At 39.0% G+C, this 19,642-nt stretch overlaps 1 protein-coding gene across 7 annotated transcripts in view; it reads right to left on the bottom strand.

The window, feature by feature from the left end:
• setd5 (SET domain containing 5) overlaps positions 1 to 18,542 on the bottom strand; it is a 211,297-nt gene extending 192,755 nt beyond the window's left edge. For 2 of the 7 annotated variants that reach the window (XM_073072843.1, XM_073072846.1), the window contains exon 1: positions 18,048 to 18,540. The gene's annotated coding sequence lies outside the window, so the exon portion shown is untranslated. Of the gene's footprint in view, positions 1 to 15,973; positions 15,992 to 16,459; positions 16,565 to 18,047 lie in introns of those variants that run through there. The other 5 variants (XM_073072849.1, XM_073072850.1, XM_073072845.1 and 2 more) reach the window with 5 other exon arrangements.
• Positions 18,543 to 19,642: the final 1,100 nt, after the last annotated feature.

Raw genomic sequence — 19,642 nt, 5'->3', positions numbered from 1 at the left:
CCAGATGACTAGTGACAGCAAATGAGATACCTTAATTCAAAATGGGCAGCAGAGGCAAGCTAGTTAATCTTATGAAGGTGGTAGGGATATTTCTGAAAAATAAATCAGAGAGGCAGGATTAATCTGCAAGTGATTGATCAGGGATAGTCAATATAATTTGTTCATGAAAGGTCCTATCTGACTAATTTAAGATTTTTCAAGATATATTAATGGCAGCAGTGCAGTTCATAAGGCTTACATGGATTTCACTGAAGTCTTTGACAAGGCCCTTCTTGGAAAGCTGGTCCAAAAGGTTACAACCCATGAGATAACTTTATGAATTGAATATGTAACAATGTTATTACTAGATATGAATATAGAAGATATGATTAGCAAGTTTGCAGATGACATGGAAAATGATGATGCTGTTCACAGTGAAGAAAGAGGGTAGTCACAGGCTGAGTGATACCAATCAGCTGTTAAATTGGGCAGAACAATGACATATGGAAATGAATTCTTTACATGTGAGGTAATCATTTATGGAGGTTCAAATTAGAGCAGCATGTATCCCATGAATTATTATTGTGAAACAAAAAGAGAGATTGTTGTACAAGTTCAAAGATCCTTAAAGGTGGTAGTACAGAGGGATAGGGTAGTGAAGTCATGAATGATTCTCATCTTCATTAACTGAGCGAAGTATGCAAGTTCAAAGTCTCAGCAGAACTTTATTTAACATTAGTTAAGCCACAGCTTTGTTTGCCAAACTCTTAGAAAGAAATGATTGCACTGGAGAAGATGTAAAGAAAATTCACCAGGATGATGCTTGGTTTGAATATTTCACTAATGAGTACACACCAGGTAGGTGGGCTTGTTTTCCTTGGAGTGGAGGAGATACCTGATAAAAATATACAAAATTATGAGGTGTAGATAGATAAGATCGTAAAACAAAAATGTCATGGCAGCGGTGCCCAAGGCCAAAGAGCATTGGTTAAAGTTGGAGTAAGAGGCTCAGAAGGGACCCAAGGAAAATGTATTTTCCATTCAGAGCATGGTTGCAATCTAAAATGCATTGCTTGTGAAAGCAGGTGAGGCAGATATTCACACAACCTTTAAAAAAAATCTGATAAGTACTGAATTGCCAAGGTATAGTAGGCTGTGGACCACATGCTGGTAAATGGGATTAATATAGATAGTAACTTTATAGTTGGCACAGAAGGACCAATTTCTGCAGTATATGATGCTATGACTCTGATTCCACCCAAGATGCCTAACTGAGGAATAGTGCATGCTCGTTTCAGACTAGCTCATGACACAGTCATTAGATGAATGAACAATGCACAGTGCAAAGCATCTCGTATTAGATATGTTGCTTTCTTCTCCACCGTGTTGTTTAACAATCCTGCATAACACAAGGTGGTTAAATGCAGCACACAATTCTAGCGCAGCATAGACTTAATGATGAAATCACATTCCCAGTTCAAACAGATTTGATCCACTTAATGTGTGATTCTGCAGGACATACAGTATGACCAACTTTTCCAAATTTCTTTGATTTCCTTTTTCTCAACTTACCGGTATGAGGAGTGGCAATAGATCCTATGGAGAATAGAGTCTGAAAGATATGTGATATTTAAAAGTTAAGAATGAAAAATGGCCTTAAGGACAAATGTAATCCACATTACACGTCTCTGAATTGTGCCCATTATCTAAAGATGGTGGGTTATGTCCATTACATGTTCCTGTACTCAAACATGCTATTTTAACAAAAATACAATTATTTGTTGAGTCTCTATTCATCATATAATAACTGCATCTAAGTAAATATCGCTTTTGTTCATCTTACATTAAATATTTTTATTGTATTGCTAACCATATAAAGGCTTCTCAGTATGTGAGAATCATGATCAGTTAATTACATCTCTTTTCTCTCCACCTCAAATATGTACATTCTATAAAGAATTTAATTCAATTTGTTTGGTTTTCAATTGATGGGATCGAAATACTGAACTCCACTCAATCCCATGCCTTCAATGTCATTCTCAGGGAAATATTTAGGATTTGAAGTTGAACACAAAAGGGAGTAAATCTTATGTTTATGAAATGGAAGCATCAGAATGTGACCAGTTGGAAACAGGCCAGTCTTTAAACTTAAAGAACACTTTTCTACTTGATTGTTAACATTAATGTTATTGTTCAGAACATCTTTAAATCCATTAAAAATTTCTCTACAATTGCACATTTTGCTCCCATTCAAAACTGCTGAAAATTATCAATCTTGTGTAGGCATTTGAGTTAAGTGAAAACCAGGTTATAGCCTACATAAAGGAAATTCTCCTAAGGTAAACTGTGTGGAATTTGAAAACTATTCAGTGAATGCAGGAAATAAAGCATAATTGATGTACAATACATACACATTTTATGACAAAATTTTGAATTTGAATTGCAAATGTATGATGCTGGATTGACAATGAAAAAAGGCTCACTGATATTAATTACAACAGACCGCATTCATGTCCCTGGTAACTCGAAATCACTATCACTGTATTTCATGCTTAAAGTAACATTAAGTACTGGATATTAATGCTCATAGTTAATTTTTTGCTTGGTATATTTCAATTCCAGAAGGAGAAATTATTAACAGATTAATCAACGTAAATATTGGCCAGGCCAATATTTAAACCTATTTGCCACTTACTACCAAAAACACTGTTTTCATTAATTTTCTAGCTGAAGGCACACCCCATCCTGTTTGCCACACATTCTATTGTAATGTAGATTGAATAATACATTTTAAAGGGAGGATGTTTACAAAATTTGGAGACAAATATTCACTGAAACAAAAATGTTAGTCCAGTAGTATTCCAAATAAAATTCTGTATGGATTCCACCAAAACAGCCTGGTACAAGTATAAAACCAAACATTTCTAATTTAATATATTCAATGACATATCTTGTCACATTTTACACCAAATTAATATGCAACAAGTGATCATTAAAATAGTAATCCCAAACTACAGGATTTAGGATGTAGGAGTATTCATGCACAAAGAGGGTGTGGCACTGTGAGAAAGGGAAGGTGTAAAATCAAATTTGGCACAGTAAAGAAACAAATTGCTCAGAACACAAATGTAGCTGCAGAAAGGATCGATTCTGAAGAATGACATGCTGAGAGGTGAGAAAGAAAAAGCTATATTTGCTCCAGTTTACAACATAAAGATTTAAGGCTGTTTGTCGAGTAGGTCTCTTTTACATTAGACACCTACACTAGACTACTGTTCACTGACTACAGCTTTGCCTTTAATAATATAATTCCAAGAGAACTCATAGCAGAACTCCTGGATCTGAGAGACAATATCTCCCTGTACAACTGGATCGTCTACTTCTTGACCAACAGACTACAATCAGTAAGGACAGGCAGCAACCTATTCATGATTATGACGTTCTACGAGACTGCTTCCTCAGTCCCCTAGCCTATTTCCTATACACACATGCCAGATTCTGCACTAATTCCATCGCAAGTTTGCAGATGAAATTGCCATAGTGGGCTGAATCTTGAATCGGAGTACAAAAAAAAGGTGCAGAGCTTATGATTCATGACAACCTTTCCCTGAATGGCCGCAAAACAAGAGAGCTGGTCACTGACTTCAGGGAAGGAGTGGTGCACATGCTCCAAGTTCCTAGGAGTGAACAGCCTGTCTTGATCCAACCACAGGCATTACAGCCAAGAAAGCTCACCAACATCTCTACTTTCTCAGGAGGTGAAAGAAAATTGCGATGTCTCTGTTGACCCTTATCAATGCATCATAGAAAGCATTCTCTCTAGATGCATCATGGCTTGGTGCAACATCTGCTCTACCTGTGACTGCAAGAAACTGCAGATTTGTGGACACAGCAGGTACATCACAAAACCAGTCTCCCCTCTTTGGATTCTATCTTCTCATTGTGTCAGTAAAGTAGCCAGCATAATCAAAGACCCACCCACCGTGTATATTATCTCTTCTCCCTCTTCCATTGAGCAGAACATAAAAAAAGCCTAAAAACATGTAACACCAGACTCTAGGACAGCATCTACCCCAGTTTTCCAAGACAAGTGAAGGTTCCTCAGTACAAAAAGATGGAATTTTGAACTCAATTTACCTTGCACCTCATCTACCTACACTGTACTTCCTATGTAGCTATTCTTTATTCTGCATTTTGATATTGTCTTACTTTGTACTGCCTCAATGCACTGTATAATGAATTGATCATATGAACAGTATAAAAACAAGCTTTTCCTCAAACCACAGTAAATAACAATAAACCTAAAGTTCCAAGTAAATTTATCAAAATACATTATGTCACCATAAACAATGCTGAGATTCATTTTCTCATGGGCATACTCAATAAAAACCACAATAGAATCACTGAAAGACTCCAGCTAACATGGCTAACAACTAATGTAGAAAAGATAACTGTGCAAATGCAAAAGAAAGTAATTATAATAAACAATAAATATCAAGAACATGAGATGAAGAATTATTGAAAGTGAGTCCATAGGTTGTGGGAACAGTTTAATGATGGGGCAAGTGAAGTTGAGTGAAATTATCCCCTTTGATTCAGTAGCCTGGTAATTGAGGGGTAGTAACTGCTCCTGAAGTTGGTGGTGTGAGTCCTGATGGCAGCAGTGAGAAGAATTCATGACCAAGTGGTGGGGGTCCCTGATGATGGATGCTGCTCTCCTGTAATAATGCTCCGTGTAGATGTGCCCAATGGTATGGTGGACTTTACTCATGATGGACGAGGCTGCAAACATCACTTTTTGTAGGATGTTCTGTTGAAGGGCATTGGTGTTTCCATACCAGGCTGTGTTCTACAGTCAGTCAATATACTCTCCACCACACATCTATAGAAGTTTGTCAGTTTTAGATCTCATGCCGAACCTTCGCAGACATCTAAGAAAGCAGAGGTGTTACCGTGCTTTCTTTATAATGGGACTTGTGTGTTGGACTCAGGACAGATTAGTAATCAGCTACTTGGTCTTGCTGACATTGAGGAAGGGGTAGTTTTTTTGACACCACTCAGCTAGATTTTCAATCTTCCTCTTATAAGCTGATCTGTCACATCTTTGATTCGGCCAACAAGAGGTTTGCTGATGACACCACTGACAGTTGCATTTACCATCTCTTCAATGTTGACACCCCAGTAGACTTCAAAACAAATTAAACAATTTAGCCAATTATTATCATTAGCCAACTTATTATTATTTAATTATTTATGGTTTTATATTGCTATATTTCTATACTATTCTTGGTTGGTGAGGCTATAACAAAACCCAATTTCCCTCGGGATCAATAAAGTATGTCTGTCTGTCAATTAAAGAAAAATAAGATAAAATTTTAAGATTTCCCCTTGACTATATAGAGTGCACAATCTGTACATGCTCAACTCTAAGGATTTTTGTTTCACATGTTTCTATCCAGTAGCAAAATAAAAATGAAATCCAAAACATTCCCTCCCAGTTATATACCCTTTTTTTTTTAAAAAAGAAGTTATAATTGCAGCAGAAATCCAGTAGCCAGTCTAATGACAATTTAGCAAAGTAAATCCTAGTGACATTAAGCTAAGTGCTCCTGGTAGTTGGTCACAATCTCCAAACATGGCAGTACATACTACTGGGATGGGTCCTCAAAATGGCAATTAACATGCACTAGAAATAGAAACACTGAAAAGTTTTATAGCTCTATCAGTCATTTCAATATATTTACCTAAATATGTACTTTGCACTGCATTAACCACGGAGAATGGACACAAATGTTAAACATTCAATTCAATAATATGATTTGTTCCTGAACATTTTACCTAATATTGTTCTGATTAAGGCCAAAGCCCTTTCACATTTACTAATCTTCAGCCTTTTCTGAGACAAGAAAGTCACTTTACTGATCCAATGTCCACAATAAACATGAATCTTTACTCATTTCAAATATTATAAGGTAAGCACAATCAAGTCTGCATCATCTTTTCATCAACATAGCTCTAAGTTAGACTCTGGGCAATATTTGCATTGTACTTGTTCCTTTTCCTCTACAATATAATGTGATTATAACTGAATCAATAATAATAGGATCAGAATAAAAACTAACTAAAAATCAACAATTAACTAGAACATAGAGCAGAAAATGTAAATGTTGAATAAAGAGAAACTCAGAAATTAGAATAATGAATCACTTGTTGCAGTAAATAGTCTCATTACTGTCAATCTTCAGTTTTTCCTCACTTTTCATTGTGGGTTACCTGTTATTTTTAACAAATGAAAACAAGTTGCCCTGCAACTCCTTGGCTGTGGAAAGAAACAACAAATAATAGCAAGTATGACAAGGAAATTCAAACTCAATAGAATGCTCCCTTGCAGAAAATTCATTATGTAAGAACTGGGAAATCACGATACAACTGTACAAAATATTGGTTAGGCCACTTCTGGAATATTGTCTACAGTTCAGATTACACCACAGGAAGAACTTGCAGAGGAGATTCAGCCAAATTGCCTGGATTTTGGCACAATCAGATTCCAAACTGGCTTGCTCATAGAAGAGAGAATAGTGACAGAGGGGCTGTGAGTAGTGGTGTTCCACAAGGATCAGTGCTGGGAGGTCTGATTGTACACACACACAATTTTTTAAATATATATTTTGTAGGACCATGTGCAATTCTAGTTGTTGGATTACAGGAATGATACGGAGGGTGCAGAAAAGATGTATTTTGATTGGGGAGTATATCTTGATAAAGATTCACTCATTTTACTGCTGGAGCATAGGGGGCCAAAAGTAAACCAGATAGAAGCACATAAAATTTATGAAAGTTATACATAAGGCAAATCTTAAGTCTTTTCCCCCAGTGAGGAAATGACACTGACTAGACAGCATATATTTAAAGTGAGAGGGGAAGAGTGTGAAGGAGATTTATAACAAATTTTTTTTAAATATGGAAAGGGTAGTAGGTGCTTGGAACATGATGCCAAGAGAACTGCCAAGAAGCAGATACAATTGTGAAGAAGCATTTAGACAGACACAAACAGGTAAGCAATAGGATATGGATCTAGTGCATGCAAATGGGATTAGTTTAGACTGGCTTCGTGGCCAGCTCAAAGGGTCGGTTTAAAGCTGTAATGACTCTATGACTCTTTCAATATGGAATTAACTTTACTGTGGTTTAACATACTGCAAAAAATATATGTATAGCCTCTATAACTCAGTACAGAACTATATTAAGTAAAGGCATCCTTCGGTGATATGTCCTTCAGCTAAAGAAACACAATCAAATTGACAACTGTCTCCAAGGACCTATACTAGAGGGATAAACAATAGTCTACAAGAGAGAAGAGTCAGCAGATGCTGGAACCAGGAGCAACAATTAGCTGGAGGAACTCGGCAGGTCAAGCAGTGTCTGCAGTGGAAAGTAATGATTAACGTTTCAGATTGAAACCCTGCATCAGGATATAGCCAGTATAAGGGGGGGGGAAGAGAGACAGAGACAGAGAGCGAGACAGAGAGCGATGGATGAGACAGGGTAAATGGTGGACCAAAAGGGGTGGGAGGTGAAGGATGATCGATAGATCAAACCAGGTATGGGAGGGAGGGGGGCAAGAGCCATGGAAACCACAGGAGCAGTGGAAAAGAGTCTCATAGAACTCCTAGAGAGAGGAGGAAAACTTTCTCTACGACAGCATTTGTTGAAAATCCTATAGCTCCCTTTCACAATCTTGTTTTATTAAAAAATTGACTAATAGTAAACTTGGTTAATGATTTGTGTCTGTAAAATTTTGAACAGTATTATTGCCCAAATTCGAACTCTATCTGAAAATATTCACACTATGGGTGAATTATTTGCTGGATGAAGAATTCCACTCAGTTAACAATCACTGAAAAACTACAGCATAATATTTACATTGTACAATTTCTTCAGTTTTCCTGTTCACAAAAGTCGTCTCTCATTCTGCATAACTAGATATCTATGATATTGAACTTGTTTGTCAATTAACAGGATCCAAGCATCATTGCCAAGGGCAACATTTATTAATTATGAGAAGCAATGAACCACTTTCTTGAATGACAGACATTAGTACACCTAGTGCTGTTATGAATGAAATTCCAGGATTGACTGCAGCTATGTGAGGCAATGGCAATTATTTCCAAGTCAATGTGAATGTAGGAGAACCTTTAGATCATGTTTCCAGGTGCCTGTTAGTTCGTGATGGTAACAAGAGTGCACCATAGTAACGTAACAGTTAGCATGATGCTATTACAGCTCGGTATATCCCAGAGTTCAATTCCAGCATTGTTCTATAAGGAGTCTCTGTGCATCCTCCCTTTGGAATGTGTTGGTTTTCTCCAGCTCCTCCGGTTTCCTCCCACAATCCATACACATTCCCAGTAGGTTAAATAGTCATTGTAAATTGTCCCCTGAGTAGGTTAGGGTTATTGGGTTTCTCAGGGGTTGCCAGTACTCGAAGGGCCAGAAGGGCTGACTCCATACTATATCACTAAATAAAGCTTAGAGACTGCTGTCGGAGTAGCTCAGATAAATAACTGCAAAGTACTTTGCAGACACTGCAACCATGTTGCTAAAGGTTATAATCAAATGGGCGACTTTGCCCTGAAGAATGTCAAGTTTCATGCATTTGTTGGTACTGAATTCATCTAGACAAGTGCAAAATATTCCATCACATTCCTGAATTGTAATTTGTAGATGATGTTTAAGTTTTGGCTGTCATTTGTTGGATACCCAGCTTCTAATGCATTACTTGTGGCCAATGCATCTGTTGGCTGCCCAGCTCAGTTTCACTGAGGTTAATGGTAGCATTCTCAATGACGACATTAATATCTGATGTAAAGAGTAAGTGATTCTCTCTTGATGCAAATAGATATTGCCAGGCATTTTTGTGCTGTAAATGCTAGTTGTTATTTCACAGCCCAACCCCGAATATCAACTAGGTTTTGATGCAAGCAGGAAAGAAAACGCTGAGTTAGGAACAGAAATGAACATCTTGCCATTGTTGACAAGCATCTGAACTTCAAACCTCATGATAGAAATAAAGTCCTTGAAGCAGCATCCTAACGTGGTTTAGCCTTAAAAAAATAGCACCCTGGGTAACTCTCACAGATGTGTCCAGTCACTAGGATAACTGACCTTCAACAACCACGATCAATCAGTCGGCAAGATATGACTGCAACCAATGGATCACTTTACACCTAATGCCCCAAAGATTTCAATTTACCACTCATCTCACTCCTCAAATTCAGCTGTTTGAACCAAGTCTGTGATGAATTCTGGAACTGAGTGTTTGCAGCAAGACGCAAAATGAATCACTAGTGATATCATTGATAATGTCTGTACGGTATCACTGTCAGAAAAGCCTGTCATTGCTTTGCTCCATTTATCAGAAGAGATTTGTATAGTCTGCCCGATAAACTGACTCCCACATACAGCAACAGCCACAATGTTAACATATGAAGTTTGTTAAATTCTAAGTGGGAAACATTCTTCTAAAAGGCAAGTCCTTTCATTAAGATGACAAACTAAAACTTGAGTTTGCTTATAAACTGTGCAAGACAGCCACTATTGATGAAAAATCTGTCTCCTGTAGCCAGTTGCAATGTACTGAGATTAAAAGGTAGGTCCTTGAGGATGCTACTTAATCTCATCCAAATGTCTAGCTTTAATAAATCAATCAGATTTACTTTCAGGCTCAATAAAATCTGTGTATAACAGCTTGTGCACCCACTTCTGGGAGACCCTTTTCTAAAATCCATTCCTTGCTCACAGAAAGGAAATGATGAAAACAAGCAGACCTTCACGAACAACTTCGTACACCTTTACCCTCTAAATTTTTTTGACAACCCATTTTAAAAAATGACCATTCTCCCTTTTAAAGATAAACTGAGAACATTTCAAATATATTCTATGTTCCTTTTCCTTCCCTGCATCATCAAATCCTGGCACTCCACAGGGATGTGTGCTTAGCCTACTACTCTACTCTCTCTACACCCATGACTGTGTGGCTAGGCATAGCTCAAATGCCACCTATAAAATTGCTGATGATACAACCACTGTTGGCAGAATTTCAGATGGGGACGAAAGGCAGTACAGGAGCAAGATATACCAGTTAGTTGAGCGGTGTCACAGGAACAACCTTGCACTCAACGTCAGCAAGACCAAAGAGCTCACTGTGAATTTTAGGAAGGATAAGACAAGGGATCAGAAGTGGAAAGAGTGAGCAATTTCAAGTTCCTGGTTGTCAACATCTCTGAGGAACTAACCTGGATGCAACACGAGTGAATCTGCAGATGCTGGAAATAAATAAAAACACAAAATGCTGGCAGAACTCAGCAGGCCAGACAGCATCTATGGGAGGAGGTAGTGACGACATTTCGGACCGAAACCCTTCATCAGGAGACATGCAACATTGATGCAGCTATAAAGGTGGCAAAATAGTGACCATATTTCATTAGGAATTTGAGATTTGGTTTGTACTGTGGAGAGATTTCTGACTGGATGCATCACCGTCTGGTAAGATCAAAGTAAGTTGCAGAAACTTGTAAAATTAGTCAGCTTCATCATGGGTACCAGTCTCCACAATATCCAAGACATCTTCAAGGAGTGGTGCCTTAGGAAGGCAACACCCATCATGAAGGAACCCCCACCACCCAGGACATGCCATGTTACTGTCGGGAAAGAGGTATGAAAGCCTGAGGGCACACTGTCAGCAATTCAGGAACATCACTGCCATACCATTCCTAAACAGACATTGAATCCACGAACACCACCTTGCTACTTTTTTTTGCACTACATATTTCAACTTAACTGTTATATATAACTCCATTTTTCCTCTATGTTTATCATGTATTGCATTACACTGTTGCCATAAAAGCTAACAAATTTCAAAACATATATCTGTGATATTAAATCTGATTCTATGGCCACATCCTAATATCACACTGAATTCATTTTCTCTTAAAACAATTCATCCTTTAGCTTTGAAAAGTCTTCCTGTGTGTTTTTAAAACCCAACTTCAATGTTGCAAAACTTGATTCATGTTTGCACAGGTACAATGACGATTCTGTTTCATTCCATAGTTCAGTAATTTCTAAAACTGCAAAATATCAAACCTACCTTCACATGGACAGCACAAGTCAATGCAGCCTGTGCACATGCACAAACATGCATAAGCTAGAGATCACCAATTAGGTCTGAACTGCAAATGGAGAAAATAAAAATGGAGTTGACACTACGATTGGATCAGCCATGACTGAGGAACAGCAAGGACTTTATTTTTCTGGATTTACTGCATTTTAGGTTGTATTGATATTTGACCTCGGCAAGTTTCATCTTGCATGTGTTTTCCCCCCAACTTTACATCACTTTTGCTTTTTTACCGCCCTTCCCCCACATTTGCTATTTCCTACAATTTTGTTTTTTCTTGCTAAAGAGATCTTTAACTGGATTCGTGGTTGAATGAATCTCCTCATTTGACTGGAACTTGGTGGTTTGCGACGGGAATCATAGATAACAAACCAAACGTGACTTTGTATTTACGTCTGGGATGCCCCTCGGAGAAAGGGCAGAAGAATGGCTACATTTTATTTGTGCGCATGCGGAACGTCACTACGCAAAGATAATCTGGCACAAAATTAATGAATCGTTTACTTCCTATCAATTGAACTCCTTTTGATGTGTTAGCATAATAAGTTCCTCCATGCCCAAAGCAAACTAGAGCGATTCACTTTATCTTCGAAGGACACTTTTGAATGCATCTCCGGACTAATTACAGATGTTACGGTGTTATGTTTTTTCGTTAACTCTTTCGAGATTTGTGTGGACATTTTTAGAAAAACCAAAAATGAATTAAAGCGATCGGTTAGCTGCGATGGGCTTTAAACCAAGGGGATAAGGGCACTACTATCCCGCTCCTTTATACATACGCTGCAAAATCAGCCGCCTATGTTTGTGCTCTCTCATAATTGGTTTATTTTTGGCTACTTTACAGCTGGAAAGGTTTTAGAGGCCCAGTGGGAGCGAGGATGATGCAATCTCTTTTGAGAACATTAATCCACCTCCAGGCACCGGCTGTTTCTGCAATAGCACACCCTGCATTCCTCTCCCCTGTTGCATTGTGACATTACACAGGAAAATCCGAAGTGAGGGCAGCCATTTCCAATTCAATATCTATTTTCATTTTTCTCTTAAACGCAATCCGATCTCACCAAAAAAAATTTAAAAGGATTGTGTACGTGCTCATTGCGCTGTAAAAGATGGCGTCCCTAATTCACGGCTGCCCAGAGCTTCCCATTCAGGCGTATAGTTCCCCCCACCTAACACACCCTTTGCGGAATCAGATACTAGAGCGTTATTGGGGCCAGTTTCTCAATAAATCGTGATTTAATTCAGTAAACTCTCTAAATGGACCGGCGTTTCCCCAGTCTCTCTCGACATCAGCTATATTTCATTTCCAAGTGTCTCAGCCTTTCCGATAAGGAAATTGTCAAATACTGGAAGAGCGAAGCGATGCCGGTGAATGGTCCGAGGTGGCAGGCGGACTGTCCGCCATCGAGAACAGCACTGACCACAAAAGTTAAAAAGAGGGAATGTCAGTGGAACAGTTTAAAATGCTCGTCTAAAGCTTTGTAACACATTAAATATCGGACGAAACAATCACCTACACAGACGGTTGGCTGTAGCGTTCTCCATAAAAGGAGAAGTTTGCAGTTCGTATTTGAATACGTGGAGTAAGCCTCGCAGTATTCCAACAATTATTTCCGGTTGAGGATACGTCGAAACCATGTTTAATAAAACACGATCTTAGAATATTAATCACCAGAACTTATCACTCTTAAAACAAGCGTAGTTAGGAAATTTCTCCAAGCAAGGGCTTTTTTATTTTTTTAAGTTTTCTTTTCTGCAATTCTTATAAATACAATCAGCCAATCAAAAGCAAATAACCAATCGCTTGTTAAAGATGAAATTCGACTTGGAATCAATCCAAACGCCTGAAGAAAATGGGACCAAAGAACTTAATTTGCATATCTCACCATAAATCCTTATACAGGATAAGGGAAACGCAACTTGAACCAATTACCTAATGTTAGATCAACTGCGGTCTGTCAACACGCCATGATCCAAAGCTCTCAAAGGAAACAACCCATTGCAAACTAATTTCTAAAGGTGCTGTGTGTAGAACGACCAATAATTTCTCATTTGTATCATCTACTCATCACTACAGTTATGAAATAAAGTTACTGGGTAGACTTACTTGATTTACTTGTCTTAATGTTTTATTTTATAATTGGAATTATTTGCAGTTTTGTAAGCCTTACCATAAAACTTCGCAAAAAAAAATCGGATGGGGGATGGAGGAGAAGAGGACTGAAATTAGGGAAATTGCTATCTTAAACATAGCTTCCTTTAGTGTAAGTGCTGGTCATGCCTCTGAAAATAAGTGCTTTAGTCTTTGGAATTGTAGCAATTTTTCTTTTCGCAGACGTTAGACATTAAATTAGCATTCAAAAAGCCCACTATGATAATTATCCTTTCTCTGAAATTCCAGTACCATTTCATGTACAAAACATCAAGTGGCAGCTGTGGAGGACAACAATGTAGTACAATCTCAGAAAACAGCGTCAGATTTTACGTCCCCTAATTTTCCTAGCTCTACATATACAAGATTTGGATACAGAAGGCTTCCCAATAACAAACTGAAGCACTACTATTCGGATTTACACATAATATTCGTTCCCAGGCAAATTAAAACATTTCACATTAGCAAACACATCAACTCCCGTTCAATTTCCAACAAAATACAGTCAGTCACTGCTGGTAGGATGGATAATGGGGTAACACAATAGTACTGCAATCACGAGATTTTCCTCGGAAGCTGTTTTGTTGCAAAAATAAATCAATACCATTCAAAAATTGGTTATTATTGCAAAAAACACTAAAAAAAAATTCTGGTGTAATTTGCACATGGAAATGAAGGCTGTAACTGCCAGGAAACCAGTTCACAAGCAACTAGCTACTTCCGAAAAAGGCCTACTGGAGTTTAAAGCACATTAATTTTAATGTGGTTTATTATTCATTACATTACTCAAACACGCAGATTAAGCCATTGGTCTTCATGGATTTTCCCCTAGATAGCATTCTATGGTACATACAATAATGTTCGAGAAACGGTTTACGCAAATTAGAGAAAACCCGTCAACGCAGATCCGTGTATCCTGATCTGGGGTAATCCAGCACACCAAACCCCAGGTTGATGTGGGCCGCCACCGATCGGTAACTATTGCCTAACAAAGGTTTAAATGTAGTTGCTTATAATTTTTACAGATCGATTATAATCTCTACTTTTATAGCGATGAAATTATAGGCGTTACAGCCTGAAATAATGATTTGCCTTTATCCATTGGTTCATCTACTCGCATCCTCTGCAATGGATGAAACAATTTCCTAACATCCAATTCATTAGTTCACTTACTAAAGCAAAAAAAGGCTGTTGCTTTACTTCGTCTAAATGTTCTATACTGAAACAGGGATAATATAAAATCCGAAAGATGTGTTTATTCTCGGAAATGTGATGTCGGAAAGATGGACCATTTATAAGCGTGACCAAAATTTAAACATAATCTTCACTCGCCACGAACGCACCACGGCCATCTGCCTATTCATTAATATGCTAGGAAATTCACGCAAGATCAAATTTCACTGAAGGCATTAGGCAGTTTCTTCCACCACGCCATATTGTTGTAACTTTTCAATGAAACATGTTAAAATTTATTTCATGTACTTATAAAGTATCTATCTATCTATTGATAGGTCACACGTTCGATGTAAGCTTAACCACTCACAAAGGGAACGTCAACAGAATCCTTGAGAATGATATTAAACAAGAGGCATATTAAAATCAATTTCCTAACACCATAAAATAATGCATAAACCATGCAAATACCCAAAATATATATTTAGTCCCGGGATCAATTTCAGCTCGTGATTCGAAGAAATGCATCACAACATTGACTACAGTATCAATGAAGTTGCAATTCTACGCTGGTGCTCTTTCCCCTCCCCCACACCCACAACTGCAACACAATTTTTAAACTAACTGTTAGCAGTGTCCCGTAGCCACAAAACCACCAACTTCGGTCGCTTGTGGATTTACTGATCACCGGTGAAGGTAATAAATAACAAATGAATGGTCATTTGCAAACTCTTAGCATTTGAAACACGTATAAACGAATAAGGGAATCATTCTGACCCCATTTGATTTTAAACTTTTTTTTCTTTTTTTTTGGGACAGCTCATAATAGCTTAAAATCCTCCAACTATACAATCACTGGAGTAAGATCCGTATTCGTTAAAACACAAAAAGATTTGCCTGGATCAAAGACTGGTATGGAACGTGACGAAAATATGGACTCCTGAACAATAAATACTTTTGCTCGTATTAAATTGGAATTTTCCAGGTAAATCGCATACTCTTGCTCCCACATCAAGCGTCTTAAATTAGAATTAAAAAAGCTGCAAGCATGCAACCCACAGATCCTTTAACGCACCAAAATATGAATAATGTCTTTTTTAAACTTTCTCCTGACACAAACTCTGCGATCAGCACACGAAAGCGTTTTGATAATACCAATTTTGAGCCTAAAATCTGTCTAAGTGCTGGGGACTGATGGAGCTAGACTAAAATTAGACCCCTCCCCCACTCTGATTCTTGTACAGGAATTCTTCCACTCACCCTTAGAAAATTCATCACTAGTTTCAAAACATCAATCTCAAAACTTATTAATAAGATAGTTGAAGCTGAAGAGAAACAGGCAAAGTACGATTCTGTTACTATAGATGTTTCTATTTCAGTATCCAGTACGTGGTGGTTCTACACCTACCCCTCCCCCTTTTTATTAAAACTACATGGGAAAATCACCACTAGTCTCTACAACAAAATAAACGTAATAAATCCACTTTTACCATCTGTATCCAAGAAAGACGAAGACCTGTACAGGTGATGCATCGACTGTTCAGCGCTAAACATTTGTGTCAGGCCCTTGAAATGCAATCCAGCCTCCCAGACATATCGGGCCTTGCCCTAACTTCAAAGCCTCAGACTCAATTTCCGCCAGCGCCGAATATAGAAAGCTTCATCCAGCATATAGCTGAATTCTGTCCAGACAATAACAAGTTCTAATGAAAGAACACAATACCAATCTGTTTTCTCTCTTTTTTGAATTCTGCAATTACAACACGGGGTCCTAATAATCGATGTTATGCTTTCTCGACCACTAATATGGATTAAATTACTTTAAATAAAGCAGTAAATCAGATGTAGCTTTGGAAGTTAATACAGCAAAAAAATCATATATGCAATTAATCTATATCTTTCGCAGATCTCAATAATTTCAGGAAAATAACAAGTACGGTTCTACGTATAATATCTTCAGTTAATGCCATCCTTACCTTCAATTACTACTGAAGCAATTTCCAAGAAATTTAATATTAAAACCAAATAACTTTCAAATAAGCACTCGAAGACCAACCTTTAAAAAACCTTCAGACAAAACCAACACACAGTAAGAGCAGACTACCAACCCTTCCCCCAACACCCCCCCCCCCCCACACACACACACACACACTCCTCTCTCTCTCTCTCTCTCACACACACACACACACACACACACGGCGCAAGTTACCTCTGAAGATTTAATAAATAACTAGGTCAGAGTTTAGATTATGGATATCCACGATTATTTTACACCCCGAGAAAAATAAGTTGCTACGCTGCTTACTATTGAAGGGGATCTACGTTGAAATGAATATCGTAGATACAAAGTTAGCAATTAGCATTCCCCTGGTCTGGAGATTTTTTTTAAGACACAAGATTTGGCTTCCTGGTGACGCAGGGGAATGTTGCATTTACAGCGATTTATTGTTAGGCCTCTGAGAAACATCGAAATGAGAATAGAATCACCGGCACACAATTTATTACGCTAAACAAAGTGCATCCATCGTTACGATTTGGAACCAAAGTATTGCCCCTCACCCTCCCAGCACCCAAGATTTTCAAGGAATCCTTGGGTTCCGGGAAGAAATAAGATATTGGGTTCAGCCCGTGCGTCTCAGAAACGACACTGACAAAGATGAAATGCACTGACGGCGAGAATTAACACATATCATAACAAGGTCTGCATTTATGATGAAGTTATCTTTTCATCTAGGAAACTAAAAGCATCTACGTTTGGAACATAAAACGCATTTTGAATTTTGCACCTCATTCCAAAATCATTTATTGGAAAGTCGAATAAAAATCCATCTAAGGTAGGCAAAACTAAAACAAACATGTCATCATCAACTGGAACACCTTTCTAGACCATGTGGTTCGAAGAGGAAATACTCTATTATAAGATTCCAAAAAAGTGCTATTTCCTTCATCACCGATGATCAAACTATTTCTTTATAATCATCCAAAAACAGCAACACAAATCATATCTGCGATTCTATTTTTTTCTTACCGGTGAAAACTGGATGCCACAATCGGATTTGAAATAAAGTCAAATCTGAAGTATTCTATATTAATTTCCGATTGAAAATAAGTCTTATGATACAATGTATTCAAAACAACACTTCTAGTAAAATTTGGACAATTTAGATAACAGCATTAAGCATTTTAACATTTTGATAATTGAGCAGGTTGAATGTAAATTATGCTTTTTGAGGGGAATACCTGTACAAGACCCCAAGATCCGATAATGTCTCCTGGCTGAGAGCTACCCTAGAGCCCAGCCCCTCTGTCCCTCCCTTTGATTTTGCATTCTAATGAAGAAAATATTAAAGATAGTTGTACGAAGTGAAATAAATCTATCAAAATGCACATATGCTAACTGATTCATTATCAAAGTCTGCAATGGAAAGAAAGGATGTTTGAAATAGGATTAAAATTATTCGTAAATCTTTAAAAGTGAGTCGTGTTCATCGTGTAAACGCTATCAACACACCAATAAAAACCATCAAATTCCTAGGCGACCTAATTATAAACAGGAAAACTCACCGATTTCTCTCTCAATAATCGTTTCTGAATGGGACTGCCTTCTCCCCTCTTCTAATGTTCTTTTTTTCCTCTCTCTCACACTCTCTTTCCTTCCTTGTGTGTTTATTTTTTTGTGTTTTTGTTAAAAGCTCAGGAGTCATCCAACCAGGCCTTAAGCAGAGCCTCGGGCTTTCCTGGGGACACCGACCGAGCCTTTACAGCTTCACTCTGACGTTTCAGGGGGTGGGGAAAAGAAAGAAGATGGGGATTGCTGAGGAAGAGGTGGGGGCGGAATTTGCAGATGGTTGAGAACGCTCTCGATTGACAAAGTAGGCTCTTTAAACAAAAAAAAAGCTTGGTCCGAAGGGAAGCCAGGCGGGATAGAGTTTGTTGTTATTTTGGGGACTTTCGCCCTCAGGTAACCATTCGTTATCACGAGACAATTCACTCTATTTGCAGCTGGGGCCAACTCCGTCTTGCTAAACCAGCCCCAGTCTGAGCCTCGGAGGCGATGCAGCTGCAGCCGCGGCCACTTCCGCAGCCCCTCCCCCACCCCCACCCCGGCCCTCCGCTCCTCTCCTCCCCTCCCCCTCCATTCGCTCGGAAATGGCGGGCCGCCCGTCCTGACAAAAGACCACGGGGTTCCCTAAGCCGGAGCGCAGGGCCCGGCCGGGAAGGCGGGCGGCGGTTACCACCGCCTCCTCCCCTCTCCTCTCCTCGCGCAGCCTGGCTGAAAGCAGAGGGGCGGCGCCGCGAGGGGGCGAGTACCACCCCCTCCGCTCGCCGATTGGAGGGTTCGAAATGAAACAGGTCGCGATTTGAAGTTCCCTCAAGTTCATTGGTCGGTCGACATGCCAATCCAGGCGACACCATCCGCCCCTTTTTTCCCCTGCGGGGGTGGGGTTTATTTGATCGGTGGAATCGGGTGGACGGCAGGCGGGAGCGAGAAGGCTAAAGGCAGTTATGCGGGAAGGACATGGTTAAAGACACGTCCAGTGGATTTTCAGTACTCAAAAAAAACCGAGAAAAGCTGCCTTTCTCCTCAGCTATTTTAACGGAGTGTTGAATGCCGTCCGTACTTACGTGTGGATTATAAAACCAATCACTTTCCAATGAAAAATAAAATAAAAGACTGATCGGTTTGGTAGTGTGGAGCGCAGATAGCCAGGCGTTTTTCGGATTTCTGTATATATATTTTAAGAGAAAATGTTCGGTTAATTTATAAAATGTATCGGAATGGCGTCGAAAAATAAAACTTAATTTGCGAGGCGAGATGTTGGCTCTGGCTTTATTTGCAGGACAAAATGGCGCCGGCGGGAGCCCGCCCCACCTAAGGTGGAGTCCGGGTGCTGCTCATCCACTCCCGGTTCTTTTGTCCGGTATGTAAGTTATCTTTTCGGTTTTCACGGTGGCTTCTTTTAGTTGAAGAGCCCCCCCCCCCACTTTTTTTTAAAAAAGAAATTATTTAAATGCAAGTTTTTGTCTGGGTGGTGCGGGAGAAATTCCCAAATCGTCATGTCCGCTTGCCCCAGTGCCCCTTTCACGAAGCGAGTGATCTAATGGACGGCCAACACCCACTCTGGTTGGCGGCAGCCCCCAAAGGCACGGTCTCCTGC

Source organism: Hemitrygon akajei, chromosome 19 (genome assembly GCF_048418815.1).
Source record: "Hemitrygon akajei chromosome 19, sHemAka1.3, whole genome shotgun sequence".
NCBI lineage: Eukaryota > Metazoa > Chordata > Chondrichthyes > Myliobatiformes > Dasyatidae > Hemitrygon > Hemitrygon akajei.
The sequence above is the reverse complement of the archived record's forward strand: the minus strand, read 5'-3'. Positions and strand labels throughout refer to the sequence as shown.